At 42.4% G+C, this 11,576-nt stretch overlaps 1 long non-coding RNA gene across 2 annotated transcripts in view; it reads left to right on the forward strand.

Moving 5' to 3' along the window:
- Positions 1–6,044: 6,044 nt before the first annotated feature.
- LOC126993814 (uncharacterized) overlaps positions 6,045–11,576 on the forward strand; it is a 10,744-nt gene continuing 5,212 nt past the window's right edge. For both annotated transcript variants that reach the window (XR_007748299.1, XR_007748298.1), the window contains exons 1-4: positions 6,045–6,268; positions 7,988–8,126; positions 9,842–9,927; positions 10,559–10,670. This is a non-coding gene — a long non-coding RNA (uncharacterized LOC126993814). The remainder of the gene's footprint in view (positions 6,269–7,987; positions 8,127–9,841; positions 9,928–10,558; positions 10,671–11,576) is intronic.

Consider the following 11,576-nt stretch of genomic DNA (forward strand, 5'->3'; position numbering starts at 1 on the left):
GGGTAGTCTTGGGCCCCTCCAAACACTCAAATGAACTAAAGAAAACCTATTAAAAGGGACAAAAATCACCAACTATAGGAAGTGACAGTCAAGGAAATATTTGAAACATTTGCCCGTTTTTCAAAGAATCACTTCACATACATACATGGATCATCCACAGCCTTTTCTGATACTTTCATTTGAAGCTACTGTCATGTTTCTTTGTGCAACATCCGTGAGGACATGTCCAAAACATGACATGATCTGGTTAGACTGTTAAGAGAGTAGACAGAGTTGTGCTGGCCAGTGGCTGGCTGGCTGCGGCTGGTCAGTCTCAGGATCGGCTCAAACAGCCAGCCAGGTTACTTATAAGGATGGAATATAGTACAAGAATACTCCAACAAGTGTTGCAAACTAATGTAGAGAATATTGAGGTCTACATTCATTTAATTATTTTCATTTATAAAAAAAATTAAAAAATCGATTTAAATAAAAAATCTGATTTAAATAAAAAAATCCGTTTTTTTATTTAAAAAGATATTTAAAAAATCAACAACCCTGGAGAAGAGGGAGGGTGAGGGAAAGGGGAAGAGAGTGAATACATGAGTGAATAAGTTTGGATAATATCGTTTCGAATAGTTTAATTATCATGTAATAGTTTATGATATAGTTCATAATTCTCTCTCTCTCTCTCTCTCTCTCTCTCTCTCTCTCTCTCTCTCTCTCTCTCTCTCTCTCTCTCTCTCTCTCTCTCTCTCTCTCAATCCTCCTCCTACTCCTCTTTCTCCTCCTCCTCCTCCTATTACTACTACTACTACTACTACTACTACTACTATTACTACTACTTTTCATATTTCACGGCTTTCCAGTCATTTATTCCTACAAGCTTCATTGATACCTATTACTAACGTGTGTTTCGTATTCTCGTATTCCTGGCTCATGTTCAAAATTTTCAACTAATTCCTAATGTATATCTTGCAAATTTCACGGATTTCAGTCTCCTCCTATTTCAACCTTTTCACTTCCTTTTCAATTATTATTACTGATGTCTGTTTCGTTTCCTCGTATTCCAGGTTCAGTTCCAATTGTTCCAGTAATTCCTGATGTATCTTGCATAGGTCACGGTATTCCAAGCTTTCTCACATCTCCATTCCTACTTTACTCTGCATCTCGCCATTCCGTTCAACAAGCTTCATTGCTTCCTATTCCTCTTGATTCCTACATTCCAGGTTCATCTTCCAGTTGTGTCACGGTATTCCAAACTTCTACTCCTGCTAACGTTCTGCCTTTCCCACTCCCGCCCAACCACCTGTTCCTATTCCTATTCCTCCCTCTCTGCAGCGTCATTTCATATTCCCATTCCCACTTTGCTATGTTGTTTTATTCCTTTTGCCTTGATGGTGAGGAGGGTGTGTGTGTGTGTGTGTGTGTGTGTGTGTGTGTGTGTGTGTGTGTGTGTGTGTGTGTGTGTGTGTGTGTGTGTGTGTGTGTGTGTTCTTTGTTGTGTGTCTCTCTCTCTCTCTCTCTGCGCTTATGTTTGTATGTTACTTAACCCATTAACTGCCAAGGTTCCCATATGGGAACACACATTAATGTGATGAATAATGAAACGTGCTTGTTGGGGGATAGCATTCCTTCTCATGTTTGAACAGGTTCACTTTGCACCAGTCATCACGCATCAACCTGTCAGGCTGCCTCTGTGTGTGCTCAGTGGGAAACTGAACTTCATTGATTTCACACCTACCTCGGAGCTCTGTAACAAAAGCGCCAGCTTTTGACGGTGAGGCTGCCAAATAACATAACACCGGTTCAGGTGTTTCTAGTATTACCGTCCATAGGTACGTGTCAACTTGTGGTTTTCAGGTTTTGTAAGTTTTCTAAAATACAGATAATGAAAATTTGAATTCATCTATGTTTTTTTTATATTTGAAATATCAATATAGTATCGTTTTCGCCTTTTTTTTAATTTTTTTTTTACGTCGCGGCCTATTACACCCGGTGGGGCCTGATGGTCGGCCCAAGGCTTCTTCCCGGTGGGGCCTGATGGTCGTCCCAGCCCGTTCTGGCGCAGGCGAGTGTTTATAGTGGCGCCATCTTGCATTGGCTCATGCTGCCCCCCCGGAACTCGTTCTTGATTCGCTTGGACGGCTTCCTCTAGAGACCGGGTTGATGGGTGGTCTTCAGGACAGCATGTGGGTAGTTTTGAGCCACTCGGCGGTGACTGAAAATCCGAGGTGGTAGCGTGGGATTCGAACCCGCGTCGTCCATCACGCGGTGTATGTGAACCCAGCACGCTACCAGCTCAGCCACCGCCTGTCGGACTTATCGCTAGCTATTATCGGAATTGTGGATTTATATCGGTATCGGTTATCGCCTATATTTGTGTCTCCAGTTAACGAGTATCGGTTATCACCGATAAGGTTTTCCATTATCAGTTATCGGTTATCGGGAATATGGTTTTCTGTTATCGTGCCCAGCTATCCTCCTCCCTTCTCCTTTGTTGTTTACTTGCAACAATAAACTATCAATCAATCTCTTTATTACTCTCCTCGATCCCCTCTCCCCTTCCTCTTTCTCCTATCCTCATCACGTACCACATAACACCCTCCGTTACCGCCGATTTGATATGCTCTAATGTCTTACTTATTCTCGTTCTTTATCCCCTTTACTCTCTCTCTCTCTCGACAAGTACCGTAGGCTCATCCAGCAGTATAAGTCTAAATCCCCTAATATTTTGATTTCAGGAATTCTACCACGGACATGGGATGAGGGCGACTTCTACAGTGAGGCCTTCAGCCTCAACAACCGCCTGCAGACTCTCTGCGGAGAGCTTGACGTCGAGTTCTTTAACGCCTGGAACGATTTCTACGGCCAGAGTAAACTTTTCCAAAGGGACGGCATACACCTGTCCCCCATCGGGGCAGCCAGATTCGGAAGGCTCCTCAACATCGCCGTACGTAACGACCGAACAACAAAAAACGACTCTCAGCCACGTCCTTCCATCCCGCCCGTGTAAATAGACACCATACACCGCAACAGACTCGTAACATTGAACCCTCCAGTACCACCACCTCTATTACCAAGCTTCAAGATAACCTAAGAGTCCTTAGTTTCAATGCGCGTAGCCTAAGAAACAAGTTTGATGAACTGCGATGTCTTGCTCTGACAGAAAACTTTGACGTAATTGCTATAACCGAAACATTTATCGACACCACTAATATTGATTTAAGTTCCGAATACAACATAGATGGCTACAGATTCTTCAACAATGATCGTGTAAACCGTAGAGGGGGTGGTGTCGCCCTTTTTGTCAAAAGCTACTTGCAACCCACTGACAGAACACCAAGAAACAGTAACGTTGAACATTTGTGCGTGCGAGTAAACACTGCAAAAGTCAATTTAAATATATCTGTCACTTACAGGCCTCTGAGGCAATCACTGATGCCGATCTTGAAATGTACAGCGTCTTAAGGCAGTCACTTAATAACAGCGACTCACTGATACTAGGAGACTTTAACCTCCCCCATATCGACTGGGCGACACTGTCGGGTACAGAAGGTGAGTCCCATAGAATGATCGAATTTCTAGAGGAAAATTATCTAAGCCAAATGGTTTCTGAACCAACTCGACAAAATAACATACTTGACCTTGTCATAGCGACCCAAGATAACCTAGTCAGTAATGTCACGGTAGGAGAACACCTCGGTTCCTGCGATCATAAACTAGTGCGCGTTGACATTAGAGCTCAAACATCGGTGACTGAAAATAAAGTAAAGGTGCCCAATTTCAAAGAGCCAACTTCGTGGAAATCCGACGAAAACTAATAGATATGCAACTATCAGATGACGGCAATGTAGAGGACGCCTGGCTAAGCTTTAAAATCACTTACTCACTCAGCAGGACACATTTTTCCCCTTGTGCGAGAAGCGAATTAACACTAATAAAGTCCACCTTGGTTTAATAGTGAAATTAAACACTCAGTCAAGGAGAGAAAATTGTCTTACAGGTTAAAGAAAGAGCAAAGCACGCCCGAAAACATTAGACTTTACAATGATGCCAGGCGACGAATAAACAGGTTAGTGCGTCAGGCAAAGCGTAGATATGAAGAAAATATTGCAGCCAACTGTAAAATAATCCGAAATCCTTTTTCAGTTATATAAACAACAGAAAGGCGATCAGAAGTGGAATTGGACCTTTAACAAACAGCGACGGTGCACTAGTGACTGATAGCCAACACGTTGCAAACCTATTAAACAATTACTTTTCCTCGGTGTTTAATAATAACAGTCCTCCCGCCACCACCACCAACACCAGTACTAATGTAAATCCGGAGCATGCATTGTCTAGCTTTGAAATAAAACCCGATGAAGTCCTTAAAGCCCTCAAATCACTCAAAACAAATAAAAGTCCTGGACCTGACAAAGTATATCCAGCTCTGCTGAAAGAAACAAAGAGCGAAATACTCTCCTCCCTCACAACCGTATTCAATATGTCCTTGCGACAAGGCATCGTCCTTCAGATTGGAAAAAGGCTAACGTGACACCGATTTTTAAGAAAGGAGACAAAAAGTACCAGGTAATTACAGGCCCATTAGTCTAACTTCGGTTGTAGGTAAGCTACTTGAGGGCATAATTAGAGACAAAATTGTGAGTTACCTTGAAAGCCACTCATTGATTGGGGACTCACAACATGGCCTCCGAAACAAAAGATCCTGCCTATCAAACCTATTAACCTTTTATAACGACCTCTTCACTGTTTATGACGTAACCAAATCACTGGACGTAGTCTATCTTGATTTCCAGAAAGCGTTTGATAAAGTCCCGCATCATAAATTACTTTACAAATTAAAGCAAATAGGTATTGACGGTCAAGTAAACCAATGGATCGCGAATTGGTTGAGCAACAGACAACAAAGAGTAGTGATTGACGGATTTAACTCAGAGTGGGCGCCTGTCACTAGTGGCGTCCCTCAGGGCTCGGTTCTTGGCCCAGTGCTCTTCATTATTTACATCAACGACGTGGATGTTGGACTCAATAACCGCATTAGTAAATTTGCAGACGACACAAAGATTGGTAACTCGGTTCTGACTGACGAAGACAGGCAAAGCCTCCAAGAGGATTTGCACAAAATTTCAGCTTGGTCGGATAGATGGGAGATGCCCTTTAACGTAGACAAGTGCTAGGTCCTTCAAGTTGGAACGAGGAATAAGAAGTTCGAATACGAAATGCGCGGCGTTAAACTCAAAAGCGTTCAATGCGTCAAGGACTTGGGGGTCAAAATCGCGTCAAACCTCAAATTCTCACAGCAATGCATCGATGCAGCAAATAAAGCGAACAGAATGTTGGGCTTCATTAAAAGAAACTTTGTATTCAAGAATAAAGATGTAATACTCCCGCTCTACAACAGTCTAGTCAGACCCCACTTGGAATATGCGGTACAGTTTTGGTCTCCCCACCATGCAAAGGATATTGCTAAATTAGAAGGTGTTCAGCGTCGGGCAACGAAAATGATCCCTTCCTTGCGCAACAAATCCTACGAAGAAAGGCTTTCTACCCTTAACATGTTCTCTCTTGAGAAACGTCGCCTCCGAGGAAAACTGATCGAATGTTTTAAAATACTTAATGGTTTCACGAATGTAGACAGATCAACATTGTTTATGATCGATGACACATTGCGCACGAGGAACAATGGCGTAAAACTCAGATGTAGACAAGTAAATTCAGACTGCACCAAATTTTTCTTCACCAACGTTGTAGTGCGAGAATGGAATAAGCTCCCATCATCAGTGGTCCAGTGTAACACGATTGACTCCTTCAAAAATAAGCTCGACCGTCACTTCCTTCAACGTAATATCAACTAGAGTAGAAATGCAACGTTTTGGAGTCTTCTGATTAATGTAAAATCACTTAGGTTTAAGGACAGACCACCAAGTCTGGACCATGGGGTCTGTGTGGTCTGATTTTCTATGTAAATCTATGTAAATATTCTAAACATCGTTCGGGAGGCGCCCCACACAGCAGGCAGGAACAACATCATCACTCAGGACTATGCCCCACACCAGCCCCAGCCAGGCTCCACACCCTCATCCCCACCCTGGCCAGGCGCGGCGCCCCACACAGCAGAACACTTCCTGCCACGACTCCACTCAGGGCCCCACACCAGCCCCAGCCAGGCTCCACACCCTCATCCCCACCCTGGCCAGGCGCGGCGCCCCACACAGCAGAACACTTCCGGCCACGACTCCACTCAGGGCCCCACACCAGCCCCAGCCAGGCTCCACACCCTCAGGTCAGCCTGTGACACCCTCAGCCCCACTCTGCCTGCCAGGCCCTCAAGTGTACACAGACCTTCGTGGAGGAGGAGAGAGAGAGAGAGAGAGAGAGTGGGTGGGTGCACTTCTAGAGTTTTATCTGTAGATGGAATGGAGGAGAGGGAAAGAGAGTGTGGAGTGCACTTCTAGAGTTTTACTTTTAGATGGAATGGAGGAAAGGGAGAGAACAAGGTCATGTATAAGGGGACATGTCTCAAGAGAGTGCAGGGAGATCTGATAAAAGTATTCAAATGGGTCAAGGGTTACAACAAAGGCGATATAAGTAAAGTACTGAGAATTAGCCAGCAGGATAGAACATGCAGTAATGGATTTAAATTATAAAAAGTATAGATGTAGGAGGGAAATAGGCAAGCATTGGTTTAGTAATAGAGTGGTGGGGGAGTGGAATAGACTCAGCAATCACATAGTGAGTGCAGGGAAGATAGCCTGTTTTAAGAGTAGACTGGATAGCTACATGGATGAGGACGACAGGTGGTAGTGTAGTGCGGCGACTAAGCCGGTCGAATGAGAGTCAAAGCAAAATTCAAAAAGGCTATCAAAGGATTCGTTGGAGAAGACGACTGATGAGAGAGATGTGGGTACAGTAAGGTAGCAGTGTACACCTGTACCAAAGGTAAACAAGGATCAAGCCTCTACGACACAGTGTTGATTTCAGTAAATTGGAAGCCACACCACCCGCTTTGGAAGCCACGGAACGAATATGGTCATGAAATTTCAGTTTAGCATCAAACATTACCCCTAAATCTCTGCTCAGAGTGGTAAATGGGATAGGAATATCACCAATGAAGTACTGGTCGAAAAGGCCAGCAGGAGGGAGATCTCTGCCAAATCTCAAAGCCACACATTTGTCTGGGTGGAGGTTAAGACCCCATGATTTTGCCATTCCATTCAGTACATCAATATCTTGCTGGAAAGTAGCTATACAGTTGATTGTGGAGGAAATATTATTACTCTGAACCTTCATATAAATTTTCAAGTCATCAGCAAAGATCTTATATTGGCAGCTAAGTGATGACGTCAGGTGGTTAATGTAAATAAGAAAAGAACGAGACCCAGGACTGAACCTTGCAGAACACCACTTAACACACTTTTGCAGGTACTAACCGTCAACAACAACTGACATTTTCCTGCCGGTAAGAAAGTTATGAATCCAAGACAATATGTTACTAGAAATACCCAAGTGATGTAGCTTTGTGATCAAAATGGAATGGCAAACTGTGTCGAAAGCTTTTGAGAAATCAAGTAAGATTAGGTCAACTGTACCTCCTGCATCAACACTTTTGACTAATTTCATCATAAGTCAAGAGTAACTGATCCTTGACACTCCTTCCTGCTCTGAAGCCAAACTGGGCATCAGACAAAATTAAATTATTATCCAAGTAAAGATTAAGTTGTTCCACAATAATTCTTTCAAGCATCTTGCAGCATATAGATGTTAGACTCACAGGACGGTAATTCAAAGGGTCCGAGTGCAAACCTTTCCTAAATATAGGGACTATGTTAGAACTTTTCCATGCTGAGGGCACTTGTCCAGTATTTAATAATTTTGTAAAAATAAGGTGTAAAGGGTAAGCCAGATGATATTGACAAGATTTCAGAACCAGAGGATGAATGCCATCAGGACCCATACTAGTGTTATTATCCAAATTGTCAATAGCCAACTTAACTCTTTCCAGAGATGGCAGAATAAAAGAAAACTGAGTATTAGACATCTGGTGAGCTGCAGGAAGGGTTGGGGGCGAGGCTGTGTATATATGGCTAAAAGTGTTTGCAAGACACTCCGCCATGCCACTGGGATCACTAACTGTTGACCCGGTACGTATATGTCATTTCAGAGGTAAAAAAGAAATTGAGTTCTTGGTATTAATTCGGCCTCATCAGCACCACTATCTTAGCTCGCAATCTCCTACTCATGTTTTTACTCCCATTTTCTGTTGCCAAGTCAGGTCATCATATCCTTTCAGAGCCAAAGAAGAGGTATGGTGTTGGTTATATCTCTGCACCCCGGCATCACTACCCAGACTATTGTTACTTACCTACTATGGGTAATCCTAGACTATTGTTACTTACTATGGGTAATCCTAGACTATTGTTACTTACTATGGGTAATCCTAGACTATTGTTACTTACTATGGGTAATCCTAGACTATTGTTGCCACATTTGCCACAAAACTCCTCTCTGGGGGTTCTGGTAAACCTGCCTCTTACAACAATGGGTAATCTGTGGTTATTAGTTCTAAATTTACAAAGACTTATTCTGTACAGATTTGGTAACCTTATTAAGTAGCTTTGAAAAAAGAAACTGTCCTTATAAGTCACATAAGTACTGCATGATGATTTACTGTTGAATGCCACTCCGAGATCCAGTGATCCTTAACATTCCTCTGGAAAGCAAGTTTCAAGCAGTGTGTTGTGAACCTCTTGTTCCAGACACATCCCCGACATACTCTGCGGAGTTGTTCAACAGTGATTTTATACTTCATCCTTGGTGATTTGTAACTATTTTCATTATGCATTTTAAAAAGACTGATACATTACATAACAGTTTCTCTTGTTTACCGGAAATTATCCTTGAGTCTACCAAAGCCGTGTCAAACTATCTCTTTGCTCTTAAAACTGCCCATGGAAATACTACTAACACAACCTCTACCAAAGCCTTGTCAAACTATCACTTTGCTCTTCAAACTGCCCATGGAAATACTACTAACACAACCTCTACCAAAGCCTTGTCAAACTATCACTTTGCTCTTCAAACTGCCCATGGAAATACTACTAACACAACCACTACCAAAGCCGTGTCAAACTATCACTTTGCTCTTCAAACTGCCCATGGAAATACTGCTAACAAAACCTCTACCAAAGCCGTGTCATGCTATCACTTGGCTCATAACACTGCCCATGGAAATACTACTAACACAACCTCTACCAAAGCCTTGTCATGCTATCACTTGGCTCATAAAACTGCCCATGGAAATATTACTACTAATACAACCTCTACCAAAGCCCTGTCAAATTATAATTAGCCTCGTACCACTACCCATGGAAGTACCCAGAGAGTCTTATCCATTGTTGGTGTGTGAGGCCTGAACTCTCTGAGGATATTGACCCAGGCCTTGAGATCAGTCCCAGCAATGTCAGTCAGCCAGGCACTGTTCCCTACACGCTTCCCATGAACCTCTGCTGTGGGTCAATGGCCACACCCAACACACTGATTATCCCTGTCAGTAATAGCAAACAGACCCCAAAAAGTGATGGAAATGAACTCTATGGAATGTAAGGGAGGCAGAAAACAGTTTAAAAGCTGACATTGTTTTTTGAGCTGGTAATAGCTGGCATTTCTTCGTGAGGGAGAGCTGGCAATACTGTTTTTCATGCCCAAGGAAAGGCTTAGGTAGTCTTACGCTTGACAAATTAAACGGATCAATGAACACTTACTCTGACCTCTGCCGTGTGCATAACTAAACTCAATCCTCCCTGTCATCCCTGCCCTGTTGTGCCGTGTCCTCTGCTGCCCCGCGTCGCCCCGCCAGTGCCCCATCAGGACGTCATTGTCTCCAGTCGTGTGGTCCAGTGAGTCACCGCTCTACCGCACGACAGTGACCCCAAGGAAGTCCCGGTTAGTCAGTCTGTCTGTCAGTGAGGGACATAACCCCTGCCTGAGCTAACCCATCGCTGAGTCAGGCATTCATTATTTGTGTTATTTCAAGCCATAAGAGTAGCATATGATGAGGAGGAGGCATCCATCAGTCTACTCATGCATTTGAGATATAACGTAACACAAGATAATAAGGAGTCTGCAAGAGGCTGATAGGCCAATACAAGGCAGCTCCTCACTATCCATGAACTCATCTAACCTCTACTTGAATGTATCTTGTGTTGGCACCCACCACATGACTGCCAGGTGTGTTCCACTCATCCACCACTCTGTCAGTAAATCATTTCTTTCCTGTGTCCTAAATTTATCTTACTTGAACCCATTGCTACGTGTCCTACCCGGCCCTCACACCACCAAAGTCTTATTAACACCTTATTAATTAAAGCCCTTCATACATTTGTAAACCTCCGTCAAGTCTCCTCACACCTTCGCTTTTCTAGAGAATGCAGATTTAAATGTTTAGGTCTGTCCTCATATGGCAAGTTTCTCACCCCTAAAGATGTATTGTAGAGGATTGTAATCCTTTCCCATATACAAACACAGGTAAACATACACACATTGACCCTTCCTGACCTGTCGTAACCCTCCACAGGTCCACAGCAGGGATGTGGCCACCCCTGGCCACAGCCCCAAGTGTTCCCTGGTGGGCCATACTCACTGAGCTCCTCCTCCTCCTCCTCCTCCTCACCCTGCTGCCGTGGAAGGTGAGGGAGAGAGAGAGGGACTTTGATCACTGTCTTCAACACCAATAATCATAATCTATTTACCAATGAGCTACATGAAATAAACCAGGAGGAACTACTAAATCTAGAAAATTCAAATGATAATTTTAATCTTTTCTATGAAAGAGTTTATGAATGTTACAATAAAAGTTTCCCCATTAAAACAAAATATGTAACTACAAAAAGACTTCATAATGCTTGGCTTACAGGCAGAATACTTAAATCTATCAAACATAAATGTAACTTGTTTAAAATGTATAAACTTGGAACAGTTTCTTATGAGACCTTTAAACAATATAGAAATTACCTTACTCAGAATATTAGGGTTGCCAAAATGAACTATTATTTCCAAATATTTACAAATTTTGCAGAAATACCAAAAGATTTGTCAAACAGTCAATGAATTAAAAGGTAATACATACAAAGCAAACAATATCAAGTCATTGCAGTATAATAATTCAGTATTAAGTGATCCGTCAGATATATCGGAAGCCTTCAATAGATACTCGAAAGACTATCTTAAAGGTAACTTTCCAAATTCTATGATGTGCCCTATTGTTACCACCTTTGATTTGGCTACAGTAATTAAGTCATTAAACAATAAAAAATCAGGCATTAATGATATATCACCCTCTTATATTAAAAGAAACTCTCATTTCATTTCAATCCCTTTGGCTATACTTTTTAATCAATCTGTTACAACTGGAACTTTTCCATCTCTGTTGAAGACTGCAAAAGTTACACCTATCCACAAGTCTGGTCCCGATGATGACCCTAAAATTATAGACCAATATCTCAACTTACAATTTTCAAAAATATTTGAAACTTTAATGAAGGTTTATTTACTTGACTATCTTGAAACTAAGAATATATTAAACCCTTCTCAGT

This window comes from Eriocheir sinensis, unplaced genomic scaffold (genome assembly GCF_024679095.1).
Source record: "Eriocheir sinensis breed Jianghai 21 unplaced genomic scaffold, ASM2467909v1 Scaffold68, whole genome shotgun sequence".
In the NCBI taxonomy this organism is placed as follows: Eukaryota; Metazoa; Arthropoda; class Malacostraca; order Decapoda; family Varunidae; genus Eriocheir; species Eriocheir sinensis.